Source organism: Phyllobates terribilis, unplaced genomic scaffold, assembly GCF_046119375.1.
Source record: "Phyllobates terribilis strain yellow unplaced genomic scaffold, ASM4611937v1 Scaffold_1__5_contigs__length_1240528914, whole genome shotgun sequence".
Taxonomy (NCBI): domain Eukaryota; kingdom Metazoa; phylum Chordata; class Amphibia; order Anura; family Dendrobatidae; genus Phyllobates; species Phyllobates terribilis.
Window position 1 is genome coordinate 33,390,218 of NW_027362761.1, and position 18,914 is coordinate 33,409,131.

The 18,914-nt window shown below is 41.5% G+C and overlaps 1 protein-coding gene across 1 annotated transcript in view; it reads right to left on the reverse strand.

Annotated features, from left to right (window-relative positions):
* Nucleotides 1-8,290: 8,290 nt before the first annotated feature.
* Nucleotides 8,291-18,914, reverse strand: part of C2CD4C (C2 calcium dependent domain containing 4C) — a 104,517-nt gene continuing 93,893 nt past the window's right edge. Inside the window, exon 4 of the transcript XR_012256398.1 lies at nt 8,291-11,828. The gene's annotated coding sequence lies outside the window, so the exon portion shown is untranslated. The remainder of the gene's footprint in view (nt 11,829-18,914) is intronic.

Consider the following 18,914-nt stretch of genomic DNA (forward strand, 5'->3'; position numbering starts at 1 on the left):
CCATTTTGGCAGAAAATGTAGGCTGCTTAATAATGTGAGAGAGCCTTCTTAAGTAGTCTTGCCTTTCATTGGACACACCTGCCAAACTAATTAGCACAGGTGTCTGCAATTGCTTACAGTGATATAAAGAGCCCTGACACACATCACCATCAATGAGTTTAACTGACAAACAAACAAATTCTTCCCTTATCACTCCTAAACACTTTTTGCATAATAATTTGGAACGCGGTGTACATGTGCTTTTCCACAAAACACCAGTGGTTCACGTAGTGAATCTTACAGTTCTAACTTGCCAACCGTGGTCTGTATGGAATTGTTCAATAAAGGGCCCAAAATTAAGATAACATAGATGGGAGAGGTCTCTATGAATAGGAATTCCTAAGTATTTGATACCCTGTGAGGGCCAGGCAAAGGGAAAGTTGGACTGAATGGAATCCTATATGGATTTAGGGAGGGAGACATCGAGGGCCTCAGACTTCGCTGCATTGATTTTAAAATTTTACCATGTAACAAAGTGATCTATTTCAGCCATAACAGCAGGGATGGATATATGTGATTGAGTGATATATACTAGGACATCATCAGCAAATAGAGAGCACTTGTACTCGGTGCCTCCCACCTCAATCCACCTAATATTGGGGTTATGGCGAATTGATGAGAGCAGGTGCTCCGTCACTAGGATGTATAAGAGAGGGGACAGAGGACATCCCTGCCTTGTCCCATTGGTGATTGTGAAAGGTGATGAAAATGTTCTGACGCACCCCCTGGGCCTTGGGACACCCGGAGCCGGACCCTTTTTGGTGGATGCTGGTGGTTGTAGTCTTCGTGGCGGCGATCCGGTTCCGTGGCTCAGGGCGGTCAAACCAGTGGCGGAACTATTTATGTGGTTTTGATGTTTAAATGTCCGACTACGCCACCCGTGGATTGCGGTCAGAGTGAACCGCCGCTACAGGGCAGACCGCTAAGGCTGGTGTTGTGGGTGCAGCAGAGCGTAGCATAACTCCCCACGGGAGGAGTATAGCCTCAGGGCAGTGTATGCGGAGGATGGGGGTGATGGTGCAGGGCAGCAGCAGTAACGACACGGAGTCAGTGATGCAGTTCAGGGCCTTTACTCACAGTTCTTATTATCCAGACCACGTCTGCAGGTAACGGCTGCCCACGTCGTACTGTGCTCACCAGGTGAGGGGCTCAGACAACTCCCAGATAACTTTGGAGCGCTTCACAGGACCCCCTTTGTGTGTCCTTTGTCTGGCCTTTCTTACCAACACTTCTGTCCGGCTGCCTCGGGCCTCCTCTTGGTAAACTTGGCGCCAGTTTCCCTGACCCTATGTGGTGCCTTCCTAGCGGGTGGAGCAAGGGGCTGCGCCACATAAAATGTCAGAGCCTCCGGTTTCTAGCTGAGGGTCGTTTCCTGCCTCCACTAGTTCGGGGACCGGTCTCCCCCTTTGGCCTGACCCCTCCACGCAGGTGGATTCGGGCGTGCGGTGGCGACTCGCCCGTCCGCACCCCTGGGATCCCTTCATTCCTCGTTCCTGGAGCCTTCTCCGCTCCTCTTCCTTCCTTCTCCCTCTTGCAGGCCTGGGCCTCTGTTACTAGGCCCGCCTCCGGAGCAGAGCTCATGCAGAGCCCCTGCTCCCTGCCACTTCTGCTCAGACTTCTCTGCACTGAACTAAGATGGTGCCCACCTTTTATACTCCCTTCTCAATGCACCCAGGAACTGCTTCCTCCCTGCTCCTGCACTACAGGGTTCCCCTTCCTCAGTGTTCCCTCCCCCCACTCCAGCCAGGGACAGGGACTGTCGTGCCCATCTCAGGGGCATATTGGTCGCCCTGCCCCACGGCAATGTGGTGTAATGCATGCAGGTGTCGGGTCCTGATCCACACTCCATCCTTACCTGAGAGTGAGATATCACACCTCTGGGTGAGGTGCAATACGTCTGTAGCAACCGAGCCCTCAGGGTGCTACAGTTCCATTTATCTTCAGCCTAGGTGACGTATTGCGATACAGGGCCGTGATTTTGGCTATAAAAGGGTCCCCTAGACCCCTACCCCAAGCTCTTTAAGAGAATCATATATGGCGTGCCAGGAGACTCTATGGAATGCTTTCTCAGCATCCAACGAGAGTATCTAATTACAAATTTTTAACTTCATCTAGCCCAGGAAATACTTTGTGCCTAGTAGCAGTGTCTGCTAGTCAGCGGATTATCCCGGCTGTTAAGCAAGCTACACCACCTGTAGTTTAGACACTTAATTTTTTCAAAGGAAATGCTTCGGGACCATGGGATACTTAGTGAAGAGCATCAGGAGGCACCCCAAGGCATAGGGGCTGGGACTGGCAGTAGGATGCCTTGCGGTGGACAGCCGAGCTCGATCCTTATAAAAGCTTTTTAACTGCAGCAGCTTTAGTGGACGCTACTGGAGCTGGAATTACCGCAGCTGCTGGCATGAGACTTGCCCTCCAATAGATCCTTGTAAATGGATTTAAAGTGTATTCATTCAAATTAGAGAGACAATTTAAATTAAAAAGCTTAGAGCTGCCTCCACCACAGGGGGGCTCACTCGACCCACCAGCGGACAGGCACCAGTATTGGGAGAGGGGGGCTGGCCGTCAGGGTTCACCGCGGCTCTGGCACAAACCCGGCGACACGGAGGTGGCACGGGCAGGAGCGGACTGGCCGTGTCGGCTTCTCACTTTTTGGATTTTAGAAGGGCATGACATGCCTATATCTGTGTCTCCCCCTCCTTTTACTCCTCCACCTCTTTTATTTTCGCATGACTATATGTACTTGTCACTTTTCCATGTGTTAGTTGTGTCTTCTGAGCAGTTTGTCAGCTTTTGGACACCTTTGAAGGTGTTTTCTATGTGTTTCTATGTGTTTTTGTTTGCCTGCCATTGGTTTTAACGGTGTTCGAAGGTGTTCGACGAACAGTTCGGCGAACACACGGGTGTTCGACGAACCGAACCGAACTCGAACACTACGGGGGTGGCTCAACACTACTCAACAGCCCCCATGTTCTTCATTTCCCTCATTTTATGCAACGTTCACATTACATGCCTTCAGAGACTTTTGAATGACGTTATATTTGTTCCAGGTTACGGGACTTATACAAAGACTCCTGGACTCATGATATTTCACTTTTTATATTTTATGTGTGTTTCTCTTCTAGATTGTACTAAAACACAGTAAGAAGTTCCAGATGTATTTGGACATGCATATTTTTAAAGTGGGTGAATATGTAATGCCCCAAAGTTGTTATGTCTGTGCCTTTAAGATGTAGCAAAGCTAGCAGCTACCTCATTAAGTTTGCACAATGTTCACATTTCCGTCTGCAGTAAATGTACATGAGGATTCAGTACTGAATCTGCAGAGATGAACTGTGGATGTGAAAAGTCATTATAGCATCTAGAACAGATAGAGATGTAAGAGATGAGAATTACTCCAATAAGAAAACGTGACCCATAAAGGTACCTGGGTATAAATATTTGTTTGCGATACTGACTGCATCTAATGAGTCCTGTGGTTCCTGTATGGTCCACAGTCTGACGAGGGCCAGTAACAACAACTCCCAATCATCTTTTGACCATTGTTAAGGACATACTGGGAGTTGTAGTTTTATGCGATATAAGTGTGCATGGTGAAGCCTGACCTGACCTTGCTGTTAATAGCTGTCCTAAGATTGGTATTGATTGTGATTTTAGCGCTGTATTCCAGTACTGATGATAGGTCTGTTATAATCATCAGTACAGGAATACAGCACCAGAATGATCGTCAGTACATGAATACAGCACCATCATATATTCATGATTGTTCTGGTGCTGTATTAATGTACTGATGGTGGTTTTGGCAGAGAATTCATGTATTGTAAGAAAAGAAAGGGATTTGATAGGCACATCCAGCCAGGAATATAAAATCCAATCCTTCACTGATAACTATTGAAAAACCATGTTTAAAAACTTAGAAACCTGACACGTTTCGGGTGCATACAAGCACCCTTACTCATAGGTGCTTGTATGCACATGGTTTTTTAATGGTTATCAATGAAGGATTGGATTTTATATTTCTGGTTGGATGTGTTTATCAAATCCCTTTCTCTTCTTATACTACGGCTGCAATCACTAGGGGATATGGCACCCACCGGAGCAACTCCATACGGATAACCTACCTGGATCAACCGACGTGGTGAGCTTCTAAATTACCCTCTCCCTTCCCCTTCAAGCGTATTCATGTATTGATAATGGTTCTGGTGTTGTATTTATGTACTGTATGTACTGACAATGGTTCTTATGCTGCATTCCACTACGGACGATGGTGCTGGTACTGAATTCATGTACTTATGATGGTTTTGGTGATGTATTCATGTACCTATGATGGTTCTAGTGCTGGGGCTGGAGTAAGATTTGTGGAGAGACACATATGAGCCTGTTAATGAATCAGGGGCATCCCCTCCAAAATGCCCCCTCATAAAGACCAGCGATTCACTCACCCCCTTTGTTTCTTTTTCAAACTCCTTACACTCTCCCATGCATCACAAACATTAGCTACACCTCAAAACATCAATGTGATGTGCTAATGGCAATAGGGTCAAGCCTTAAAGAGCAACCATCATTTTTCATTAAAGAGCAACCATCATTTTTGATTAGCCAACAGTATACATGAAAATAAGTACCGTATTTTCCAGACTATAAGCCACACTTTTTTCCTCCAAAATTTTGGAGGAAAATGGGGGGGTACGTCTTATAGTCCAAGGGGGGTGTATATATATATATACATACATACATACATACATATATACATATATACATATATACATGCACTGCTCAAAAAAATAAAGGGAACACTCAAATAACACATCCTAGATCTGAATGAATTAAATATTCTCATTGAATACTTTGTTCTGTACAAAGTTAAATGTGCTGACAACAAAATCACACAAAAATCATCTATGGAAATCAAATTTATTAACCAATGGAGGCCTGTATTTGGAGTCACCCCCAAAATTAAAGTGGAAAAACACACTACAGGCTGATCCAACTTTGATGTAATGTCCTTAAAACAAGTTAAAATGAGGCTCAGTATTGTGTATGGCCTCCACGTGCCTGTATGACCTCCCTACAACGCCTGGGCATTCTCCTGATGAGGTTGCGGATGGTCTTTTGTGGGATCTCCCCCCAGACCTGGACTAAAGCATCCGCCAACTCCTAGACAGTCTGTGGTGCAATGTGACATTGGTGGATGGAGCGAGACATGATGTCCCAGATGTGCTCAATCGGATTCAGGTCTGGGGAACGGGCGGGCCAGTCCATAGCTTCAATGCCTTCATCTTGCAGGAACTGCTGACACACTCCAGCCACATGAGGTCTGGCATTGTCCTGCATTAGGAGGAATCCAGGGCCAACCGCACCAGCATATGGTCTCACAAGGGGTCTGAGGATCTCATCTCGGTACCTAATGGCAGTCAGGCTACCTCTGGCGAGCACATGGAGGGCTGTGCGGCCCTCCAAAGAAATGCCACCCTACACCATTACTGACCTATTGCCAAACCGGTCATGTTGAAGGATGTTGCATGCAGCAGATCGCTCTCCACGGCGTCTCCAGACTCTATCACGTCTGCCACATGTGCTCAGTGTGAACCTGCTTTCATCTGTGAAGAGCACAGCGCAACAGTGGCGACTTTGTCAATCCTGGTGTTCTGTGGCAAATGCCAAGCGTTCTGCACGGTGTTGGGCTGTGAGCACAACCCCCATCTGTGGATGTCAGGCCCTCATACCACCCTCATGGAGTCTGTTTCTAACCGTTTGTGCAGACACATGCATATTTGTCGCCTGCTGGAGGTCATTTTGCAGGGCTCTGGCAGTGCTGCTGTTGGTTTGTTGCCCTCCTACTGCCCCCTCCACGTCTCCTGGTGTACTGGCCCGTCTCATGCTACCACGAGTGTGAAAGCACAACCAACATTCAAAAGTGACCAAAACATCAGCCAGAAAGCATTGGTACTGAGATGTTATCTGTGGTCCCCACCTGCACACTTTATTGAGTGTGTCTTGATAATTGCTCATAATTTCCATCTATTGTCTATTCCATTTGCACAACAGCATGTGAAATTGATTGTCAATCAGTGTTGCTTCCTAAGTGGACAGTTTGATTTCACAGAAGTTTGATTTACTTGGAGTTATATTCTGTTGTTTAAGTGTTCCCTTTATTTTTATGAGCAGTGTATATATAATATATATACTGTGTGGGGTGTGGGGGGAGTGGTAGCGGCGGAGGAGCGGGGCACAGGAGGCAGCAGCTGCCTGCTGCAGCCTACACTGTTTCCACTGCTGAAGAATATTTATTGTCCTTAATAACCGGCACACAGTGTAGCCGCAGCGCGGATCCTGCTGCTACCGGGAGATCATGTGTGCCTGCTATTAAAGGGCATGAATATTCACCCCCTCTCCACACTACACTATGCTGTGTACCGGCTATTAAGGAGAATAAAGTCACTGCTCCCCACCCACACAGTCCTGGCATGGGGAGCAGTGACTTTTCCAGCAGCTGATCTCACCTTGCGTGGCTCACATGGCGAGATCAGTGCGGGCAGACAGGACGCAGCGCTGGAGGAGAGAGAAGGAAAGTGAGAAGGAGTGTTTATTTTTTATGTGCAGTCTGATGGGGATTAGGGGGGCCATGCATACCAGGATAAGGATGAGGGGGCCATGCATACCAGGATAATGATGAGGGGGCCATGCATATCACGATAAGGATGAGGGGGCCATGCACACCAGGAAAAAGATGAGGAGGCAATGCATACCAGGATAAGGATGAGGGGTTCCGTGCATACCAGGATTGGGATGAGGGGGCCATGCATGCCAGGATTGGGATGAGGGGTTCTATGCATGCCAGGATTGGGATGAGGGGTTCAATGCATGCCAGGATAGGGATGAAGGGTGCCATGCATACCAGGATAGGGATGAAGGGTGCCATGCATACCAGGATAGGGATGAAGGGTGCCATGCATACAAGGATGGGGATTGCTGTGCCATGCATACCAGGATAAGGATGAGGGGTGCCATGCATACCAGGATAGGGATGAGGGGTGCCATGCATACCAGGATGGGGATTGCTGTGCCATGCATACAAGGATAGGGATGAGTGGTGCTATGCATACCAGGATAAGGATGAGGGGTGCCATGCTTACCAGGATGGAGGGGTGCCATGCATACCAGGATGAAGGGGTGCCACGCATATCAGGATGGAGGGGTGCCATGCATACCAGGATGGGGATGGGGGCCACGTATAATAGGAAGGGGGGCATATATACCAGTATGGGGGATATTAACAGAATTGGGGGACATTACCCCTATAACAGTGTCAGCAGCAGACCCCCTCCCCCTTAACCGTGCATCGTGACCACATTTTTTGCTCACATTTTTTTCTGTTTTCCTTCTCTAAAACCTAGGTGCATCTTATGGTCCAGTGTGTCTTATAGTCCAAAAAAATACGGTAATTTATAAAATATATTGCAAAGAGAAATCAACTTCTTTCTCCTCTGGGACTGATTTTTTATTCTCAATATTCTCTATTAATGGGTAAAAGCTATCTACAGTGACTACAGATTTTCAAATTACTGATATAGGAGATGACAGTTGGTGTTCATAAAGTTCTATGGAGAGGAGGATTGTGCAAAAATTCTGTGACTTTTCAAAGTGTTTTATGCCAGCTTTCTGGTGGAAAAAAATTGCTTTGATGAATCAACCTCATAATTTTATAATCCTCCATTTTAGATGTTGTTGTCCATAGTCCCCAATCACAGTGGAGGTTTTATTTTGCCAAAAGCTGTTTAAAAAATGAAAACTGAGCTCTTTTTGGTTTGTGAGCAAGAAAAAAAGTTACTCTTTTAGACAGTATAGATAAGTGTTTATAGATAGGAGATGACAAATATGGACATAAATATTAATTATTTTAATGGCAAAACAATTCATGTTTTAGTGGATGGTATTTCTGCACTTGCTAGGCTGCATCCGAGAAGAAGGTTGATATCTAATGCACATGCAAAACCTGTCATGAAAGAACTACAGGATGTATCTATAGGCAATGAGATAGTGAGACCGGCGGGCATGGGCACGGACATGGGTGAGCATGGGTGCCTTAATAGAATAGAGGTTATCTATGAGCTCGTGAATAAAATCTTTGCTGGAGGCTTGGGGGCCACTCAGGCTACTAGCGATTTATTTATGGAAATTAAGACAATTTTTCTTTTTGATTGTGATAAGGAAGCAATAGGTCACAGTAAATGAACAATCACCACAGTTATGCATTCTTAGAAATATTATTTATTGCACAAAAAAATGCAACCTTTCATTATATAGAAACATACAACACATTTTTGAATATTATTTTTTCAACTCTTATTCATTAAGTATAGATGTATATATTATATAATACAAACCCCCAGATTCTTTGAAAGCTTAAAAATGACAGTGGTTTATTAGGAAGAAGATATACCCCCCATTTGATAGAGGGACTCTGTGTAAAGAGATTATAAACCGCCTCTCTAGATACCCAAATAACATCAGGACAAAAGGGTCCGGCATTAATGAGGGGTCAATTAAGTGCATTAGTGATAACATAGAGGGTCGGCTTTACCATCACAGAAAGCAGTTCAGCCGGATTTTCTATTGCTACGTCCTACGTCTTGCTGGGTTCAAAAGTATGAACAAAGCTCCTTGTAAAGCCCTATTTAGCAGGATAGTGCAAACGGGAAAGTGTATTAAACATGTTTCATTTGTTAAATCTGCAAGTGACTAAGGCTGCATTCACATGTTGCGACTTAATTGAGTTTTTTTGCAGCAAAGCACTTAACGTTATTTTCCCAAAATCACAGCAATAATGCTCTGCGGTTCTACTTGCGGCAAAGACCCACAATGCGGCAATATTGAAGTGGAGCCTGAAGCCTTATGCACACTGCCATATTACAGATCCATGTTGTTTAGAATTATAATAACCCACATATAGTGGTGCATGGGACCTTACTGTAACTCTATATGCCTCTGAGTACATAAGGAAACTTACAGAAGGGTTATAGTTGGATTCTGTGTGATTCCAAGAGTGAAAAATGTTGGATTGCTTCATGGCATGTTCTTTTATGGAGGTATTTTCCCCTAAAAGCATTGTTTCTGGAGGAGAGTATCCCTGACATATAACTGTAATAGTATAGAGCCACCATAGAGTCACAAAAATTCAGCAACAAGTCTGCTGTGTGTGAATATACCCTAATAAAAGATAATGAGGGCAATGAATCATAGATAAGAGGGAAGTGGAGCAGATGGCCATGGCGTCTGATCACGTCCAGCTTTTATTCTGCATTGGTTATACTAAAGCTTTCTGCATGTTTAACTTAAAGGACAGCAGATTATGGAGCCGATTCATTAAGACTGGTGTTGTACACGCCAGTCTTAATGAAGGAGTGCGGTAAGATGCGCTGAATTCATGCGCTGAATTTAATGTAGGGTGCATTTTACAGTAAGAGCATATTTAAAGGTGACTTTGATTCCAACACAGTTATATAGTCTGCAGTCTTGTTTGCAGAATTCCTTATTACTCATTTCTTTTGGCAAGTAAATAGCTATAAAGAAAAGATTATTACTACTGAATAATAATTTTAAGTACAGTATTATAAATCTATAGAGTGAGAAACCAGAATAACATACGTAGTTAACTTGAAATGGATGTTAGGTGTTTAAAGGGAATCTCTAAGTAGAAGTTTACACTCCAAAAAGACACATGTAGCTGTTTTGAAGACAAATCCAACGATCTCTTTACATGACCAGTCCGTTCCTCAGTTACTGAGAAATCAGCATTTGAATTGATATGCAAATGAGGGTGTAGATCTAAAGCCTCTGTCACTCCAGCTCTATTCTCTGCCCAGCGCCACCTCCTCCTGCTTGACTGACAGCCTCTATGCTGTGTAACTTCAGGCAAAGGATTTGTCAGTCAAACAGGAGGAGTCAGCACTGGCTGGGGAACAGAGCTGGAGTGACAGAGGCATTAGGTCTACAGCCCAATATGCATATTAATTCAAATGCTGATTTCTCAGTAACAAGAAAGGACTTGCCATGTAAAGGTATTGCGGGACTTATAAAGGTAAAGTGTGCACATATAGTTTTGGGGGGTGAAATCCTGCTAATAGATTGCCTTTAATTGAGTATATTAATATGAAGAACATTACGACAAGAAGTGTATTATGGATCTACATAACCTCAGAGTTATAGAGAGTTGAAATACAGCACACTTAAACTTACATAGGATTCCACTGTATGCTCTACATGTCTTAATTTCATGTGGAAGCAAATATAGGTTTCTTTCTGCCGAATTCTGTATTGCTTCTATAGGAGTTATAGAAACAGTACCGATAAGCCGTTCTGGGCTGTTTTCAAAGCCAGGCCGGCTGGGATGAAACCGGGATGGCTGAGATGGGAACAAGCCTTTAATATCGGTCACATTTAGATTTTTCAGGAAATGTGTTCTCTATTATTTACTATAGGGCATTCAGAAATAAGCAGGTGATATCACTTACAAACCACAGTTGTACATGCTTTATATATATATTAGATTGGGTGAATCAACCTACCAAAATAAATAACCATCACACGTCTGGAACAGCAGGGACATGCACCACATTGTTCCGCGATACAATGAAAGGAGTGATATATAATAAACACAAAAGTAATCATTCAAGTAAATGGAGTCAGAAATCCAGTATGTTCATAACACATCTAACAATATTTCACTAGATTTGCTTTACAATTCATCAGAAAGTGAAGATACAGCGCAGTGCACAGAGAAACACTTTAAAATGGAAGGTTACAACAAAAATTTGACCAATGACACTAAGATATTGTATATCTACATGTTTCCGAAGAGCTGCTCCCCTTCTGTGCTTCAGAAAATGATTTGCAGGATGATCACAACTTCATCCCTATATATAAGTATGTCACAGGCCCCATCCGAGGTTATGTTCTGCTGTATAAATAAGGATTTATGTTGTGACCTTTGCTTCTTGACATCATCTACACTATCTATATAGTCTTATTTAGACATGATTGTGCTTTGTAAAGCTGCACATCTTCTCCTAGGCTTCAGAAAGGCAGTTAGAATTGCTGAATCCAGAAACCACATCTATCAAAATGATTTTTGCTACCACTTTTAATATTGTGTAGGCCTCTAGGATGTGTAATATGCCACTACTTCGTTTTCAGAGTGAAACTTTATTATTTTTTCTAGCAAAGTGTTATAATCATGGATAATTAGTAATATCACATATAATTGTGTATGCCTTAAAGGGCTACAGCAGGATTTGAAAAACATGGCTGCTTTCTTTTAGAAAGAGTGCCACCTTTCAACATGAGTTGTGTCTGGTATTGCTACTCAGACCCATAGAAGTGAAAGGAGCTGATGTGCAATAGCATGAACAACTCATGGTTACAGGTGGTATTGTTTCTGAAAGAAAGCATCCATGTTTTTCTAATATTGGACACTCCATTAATGAGTAATCTCACCATTTCCACCATTTTTTGATGCTCCAATAAAATAAAATAGATAAATGTAGAAAATTTATAAATATTCTTAATTAAAAATATCCTGTTTTGTGGGTACAGTTCCTATTCGGATGTATGTATCTCCATGGTTACAGACTACAAACGACCTTGTGTAGTCTGATCCTGTAGTCCTGCTGCCCTCAATCCGCCTATTACAACCGACTAATGTATATTGAATAAGTTAACAAGGAGTAGGGAAGGATCTATTCCTGTACTTTATAACAAAAAGGAAATAAGGGTCCATCTGGGAACTGTAGATACAAAAATATAGAAGATTTACAATCAAGAATAATTTAGATAATACAGAAATAGTATAAATATAATACTTTAAATAATACATAAACACCATTTTTAATGATTGAAAGAGACTAGAAAGAGAAGAAACATTACTTATTTCTAGAGAAAATGTTTACTTCTCCCTTTAATCACCATCCAATCCTTTTGATTTAAAGGGGCATAATTACATTGACTGCAGAAGACCATTTCAACATCCTGGCTCCCATACAACTGTTAAGCAATACATTCAGCGTTATTAGTAGACATCACATGTAAGATGAACATTTGTAAGAAATTGCCTTAGTATTCATTTTGGAAGAGCTTTATATTAAAATATCTATAAGAAAACTACAAAATCATGGCTGTATGTGCACATGTGTTTTACATATCCTCCTACAGCAGTGGAGGAAGATCACAGGCTAACGTGATTATCCGCTCTGAATAATAGTCCAAAAGAAAATTCATGTAAACACAGGAAAGTAAATTCAGAAACATTAATGCAAATAGATATCCATGCGTAACATCATTTATATTTACAGATCCGTTTCTAAGTGTCCGGAATGAGATTACAAAGTATTGCTGGGCTTTCAATCGGTATTCAAGCTACATGTCAATAATAACTGCTAGCAACAAATAGTTTGCGTTAAAAAGGATGAAATTAATTTAAAAAATAATAGAAAAAATAAACCATTTAAGGGGGGTTGAACTTTTAATCTATGATTAGTAAATCTATTTGAGAATTAGGATAATCCAAAAATAAGGAATGCATGCATCTGCTGTGTTCTTAGATGAAAAATGCAAATAATGGAAAAACAGATGGGTTAATTCTGTGATGCCGTGTAGGAAGAATGAGGGATGCCTATCCGAATATAAATGGTTTATTAGTCAAAGTGTTTCGAAGTATACTAACTTCTTCAGGACAACAATGCGTTTTGAAGTATGCAAGCTTCTTCAGGACAACCACGAACTGGTTGTCCTGAAGAAGCTTGTATACTTCGAAACACTTTAACTAATAAACCATTTATACTCGGATTGGCATCCCTCATTCTTCCTACACGGGAGCACAGAATTAAGGCCCCGTCACACATAACGAGATCGCTAGCGAGATCGCTAATGAGTCACGGTTTTGGTGACGCAATAGCGACCTCACTAGTGATCTCGTCATGTGTGACAGGTAGCAACGATCAGGCCCCTGCTGTGAGATCGCTGATCGTTACAAAGCTTCCTGGACCATTCCTGGGTCGTTGTGCTCCCGCTGAGCAGTGTGCATCGCTGTATTTGACACCTTTTTAACGACCTCGTTAGCGATTCAGAACTGAGACATGTAGGCGTGCATAAATTGGACTTTTCTGCGCTCCTCGTTTCCGATTGGTGGTCGCTACTGCGTCCTTGTTGTTTTCAGATCCCACCAGCGTTCTCCGGCTGTGACTCTACTTTGAAGAAATCAGTCATCTTTAGTGCGGTAGGTATTGTTTGGGGTCTCAAATGAGTTTCCATTTTTAATGGACACGAAGTAGAGATCCCATCTGACCGGAGACGCAGTGTTAAACCAAGGCTACCCAATCAGAATGTAGTAGCGTTCTCCAATTGAAGATGAGGGGGGCGTGGAAAAGTAATTTTATGTACGCCTTTCTGACACAGTACAGTCCCTATCAAGGTGTGGATCGTTGAAATAGCTGCTGTGTGAAAGCGTCCCAACGACCGCCGAGATCGTTGGTTAGATCGCTGGGGCGGCCCAGATCGTTGGGAAGTTCTGCATGTTTGACATCTCCCCAGCGATCCCAAAACCGTGACGCAATAACGATCTCGCTAGCGATCTTGCTAGCGATCTCGTTATGTGTGACAGGGCCTTTAACCCATCTGTTTCTCCATTATCTGCACTTTCATCTCCTCGTGAGTCGGCAGCAGCCTATGTTATCAGTGGTTACAAACCGACCAGGTGAGCACCATTATGCAACTCTCCTAACATTGTTACCCAGATAAGACTCTATTTTGCACTTTGTGTCTTTCCAGTCCTTCTCTTATTTAGATGAAGAATGGGAGGCTTTACTATGTAAGATAAACAGATTACACAGAGGGAGTGATTTATTATTGCATTTGCGCCTGTTTTTTTGTTACATGTTTTGCACCTTTTTTTTTTATCTGTACTATTTTCATCTTTCCATTTGCGCCATTTTTAAAATAGATTTTATGTGTTTGCCTATATAAGTGTTCAGAGTTTAGGCTTCCTAGATGTTTTCGCCTGATTATTTTTTGCTTTTTTTAAAAAGTCACAAAAGCACTTGAGCCCTACCCTGGTACGAGTATACATACGGCAGATAATTTAGTGCAAGCATTTGAGCCATTTTTCAAAACATGGAGCTTTTTTGCACCAAAAAAAAAAAAAAAGTTAAAATACAAAAATAAAGACCAAAATAAAACCATGTTTCATTTTGTGCAAAATTCATAAACTGCGTACACCATTTTTGAAGAATTTGGTGCAAGAAAAAGCAACAAATACCCCTAGGCAAAAAAGAAAAGTAACTTAAAAATCTTCCAAATGAGGAATCGTGGTCTTAGACTTCATTTAGACAAACCTTTTGTCCCCATGTTTAACTATTCATATTCTACATTAAACAAAATGGACCCTTTACTGATCTACAGAACCAAACTACAAGAGGTCCAGATTTTCTATCCAGCACATAGACAATTAAAGGGAGGCAGTAGTTTTAATCCTGTAAAGCTGCTGACAGCTCTAGATTAGAGACTTGTAGACCTAACTAGACCTTTATGTACATTTTTATCAGCAGTATGAATGAGAAAGTGAAGTTTTACATGCACATGTTTGCTGGTAATCTACTATTCCTGTAATTTTCCCTGCAGTAAATCATCCACATGTCCCTGTCTGCTTCTAAATGTTGGCTAGCCTCCAACCAGGAACAAATACCCAAGAGTACAGGGAAAGGGTTGTGGATCGTGTACTGTTGAGAGCTGAGAGCGCTTCTGGGTTAACGAACTCCTGGAAGCACTTGCAGAAGATGCACCGGTAGGAATAAAGGGAAACTGACACTCACTTCATGCTGCCCAAACCACAGTTACAGCCAGGTATGTTTATTTCTGAAATGCTCTACCATTTCAGATACAGTACAGTTTAAAGATCTGCCCAGTGAAGATAGAGAAAGAAGATACTAATCTGGCACTGCCTCTTGCTGGCTTCTGCTCGCTACACTCTAGGTGATTGACATGTCTCTCCCTATGTACACACGGAGTGGGGAGAAGGAGTAATCTTGTCCCTCCTGGCTCTTCAAGCAATGTTTTCTCTGTAGGGCATTTCAGAGAATAATGTACCTGGCAGTAATCATGCAGCCAGGCTCTGATTCATGCCGCTCGTGGTTTACTTTCTTATTCTTAATCAACAGGTGCAGAATGTTTAAACACCTCAATGGGTCAAAACTTCTGACAGACTCTTTTTCAACATACAATAAACCGCTCTAAATGAGATCTTATACCAAGATTCAATAGGTTGCGAGGAGTCTGATTTGCATCAAAACACCATATTATTCACCCTCGTTACCTCACAACAATTTAAGGCCGGTTTCACACATAAGGATTCTTTTTTTCTCATATGTGAAGAACACTCTATGTTTTTGTCAGTGTGCTTAACACATTTTTAATTCATTTGTCAGTTTTTACAATCTTTGTTGGATCCATTTTTCTCAAGCTTAAGAAACAAAGATTTTTAGCTTCTCCTACCCATTAAACATTAAAATACGAATAGTTTTTATTTTTCACGGGGCCATGGACTTGAGAGCTTCACCCACAACACGGATCAAAGTAGACCTTGTCTCCATTTTTGGGCTTGTTTTGCAGACAGCCGGTATCCCGCCAAGAAAAGGGCATGTGAAAAGGCACAGTGATTGTAATGGGTTTGTGATCTACAGGTGCATCTCACTAAATTAGAATATCATCAAAAAGTTAATTTATTTCAGTTCTTCAATACAAAAAGTGAAACTCATGTATTATATAGAGTCATTACAAACAGAGTGATCTATTTCAAGTGTTTATTTCTGTTAATGTTGATGATTATGGCTTACAGTCAATGAAAACACAAAAGTCATTATCTCAGTAAATTAGAATACTTTATAACAACAGCTTGAAAAATGATTTTAAAATCCGATATGTTGGCCTAACAGAAATAACCACTTGAAATAGATCACTCTGTTTGTAATGACTCTATATAATATGAGTTTCACTTTTTGTATTGAAGAACTGAAATAAATTAACCTTTTGATGATCTTCTAATTTAGTGAGATGCACCTGTATCTGCAAAAATAATAATGCATGAAAGCTCTACAACAAATTTTTCTTTTGGGACAAGCATCCACAAATTCCATTTTATGTAAATGAATAGTAATGTCTAATCAGTGACTGAGCATCTTTACAACCAGTCATTGGGTTTGAATGTGAAATATCAAAATCTAAACATTTGGCCTTACAAACTAAATGCAAAAATAGCTTATTTGGCCATGTTCACATGTAAAAAAGTACCAGAAACCCACATGCAGTTTAAAAGGCGCAATAATGATACTTTGGATACAGTGAGGCATACAAAAATTGGAAAAATGTGAAACCACATTCCTTTGTGAGACTTAGAGAGCACTTCAACCAGTTTATGGGAAAATTAATATTTAGAAAATGCACAACCTTCTCCACTCCTGTACTGAAGAATATTCCAAGCCAAAATAAATATTAAATATTGAGAGAAAATGGGCAAGTATAATTTTAAAATGAGAAGGAAAACCAGTACCGAAAAATTCTAAAAATGAAAAATGTATTGAAACATTTATTTTAAAAACGTAAAGCTCTTGAGACACATAATCAAACAAAAAAGAGGGGGGGGAAGGAGAGGGCAAAACCTCATGCGTTACCGTGAAGTTGGCGCCCCCTGCATCTACCCTCTTTTTTGTTTGATTACGTGTCTCAAGAGCTTTACGTTTTTTTTAAATGTTTCAATATTTTTTAATTTTTATAATTTTTCGCCGCTGGTTTTCCTTCTGGTTTTTCCTGTGGTTCCTCGGCGGGGTGCTGGCCCTGCGTTTTCTGACTTCTACAATGGTGAGCTGATATTTTTTTGTCTGTCTTTACATAATTTTAAAATGTCTTCCTTTCTCCCAATGTTATTAATGGATGGGACATGTTATACTGAATTTTTCCCACAAACATACAGTTGTGCTCAAAAGTTTACATACCCCGGCCAAATTTTTCCTTTCTTGGCCTTGTTTCAGAGAATATGAATGATGACAAAAAAATCTTTTTCTCCACACATGATTATTGGTTGGGTGAAGCCATTTATTGTCAAACTACTGTGTTTTCTCTTTTTAAATCTTAATGACAACCAAAAACATCCAAATGACCCTGATCAAAAGTTCACATACCGCAGTTCTTAATACCATATATTGCCCTCTCTAACATCAATGACAGCTTGAAGTCTTTTGTGGTAGTTGTGGATGAGGTTCTTTATTTTCTCAGATGGTAAATCTGACCATTCTTCTTGGCAAAAAGCCTCCAGTTCCTGTAAATTCCTGGGCTGTCTAGCATGAACTGTGCGCTTGAGATCTCCCCAGAGTGGCTCAATGATATTGAGGTCAGAAGACTGAGATGGCCACTCCAGAACCTTCACTTTGTTCTGCTGCAGCCAATGACAGGTAGACTTGGCCTTGTGTTTTGGATCGTTGTCATGTTGGAACGTCCACGTACGTCCAATGCGCAGATTCCGGGCTGATGAGTGCAAATTTGCCTCCAGTATTTGCTGATAACGTGCTGCATTCATCTTTCCTTCAACCTTTACCAAGCTTCCTGTGCCTTTGTAGCTCACACATCACCAAAACATCAGCGATCCGTCTCCATGCTTTACTGTAGGAATGGTGTTCCTTTCATCATAGGCCTTCTTGACCTCTCTCCAAATGCAACGTTTATGGTTGTGGCCAAAAAGTTCACTTTTAGTCTGATCACTCCAAATTACCTTGTCCCAGAAGTTTTGAGGCTTGTCTCTGCTGTTTAGCATTTTATAGGAAGATGCTTTGTGGCATTTGCCCAGTAATGGCTTTCTGCTGCCGCCCATTTTTCTTCAAGTGCCTCCTTATTGTGCATCTTGAAACAGCCACACCGCTAGTTTTCAGAGAGTCCTGAATTTCAGCTGATGTTATTTGTGGGTTTTTCAATTTTCCTGGCAGTTGTGGCCGAAATTTTTGTTGGTCTACCTGACCGTGGTTTGGTTTTTACAGAGCCCCCGATTTTCCATTTGTTAATCACAGTTTGAACACTGCATTATCAATTCCTTGGATATTTCTTTGTATCCCTTTCCTGTGTTATAAACCTCAACTACCTTTTCCTGTAGATCAGTTGACAATTTTCTTTGCTTTCCCCATGACTCACAATCCAGAAACGTTAGTGGCTGGATGAAAGATGCAAGAGTCTGTCTGAATCCCAGAAACTCACTCGGCTTTTATGCACACACACTGATTACAAGCAAACAGGTCACAGGTGAGGATGTTACCTTTAGTAGCCATTCAAACCCATTTGTGTCAAATTCTGTGCATGTTATCAGGCCAAAATCACCAGGGAATGTGAACTTTTGATCAGGGTCATTTGGATGTTTTTGGTTGTCATTAAGATTTAAAAAGAGAAAACACACTAGTTTGACAATAATTGGCTTCACCCAACCAATAACCATGAGTGGAGAAAACTTTTTTGTTATCATTCATATTCTCTGAAACAAGACCAAGAAAGGAAAAATTCTGCCTGGGTATGTAAACTTTTGAGCACAACTGTGTGTGTATATATATATATATATATATATATATATATATATATATATATATATATATATATATATATATATATATATATATATATATATATATATATATATATATATATATATATAATATTATATTTGAGGCGAATCGATTTGCATGTCCCATTCCATCGGCCACGACAGTGAGTGGTCTGTGGCTGCTGCACAGGAGTGAGAATACCACCTTTTACCTACCAGCATCGGCGACTCTGGCCTGGCGCTACAT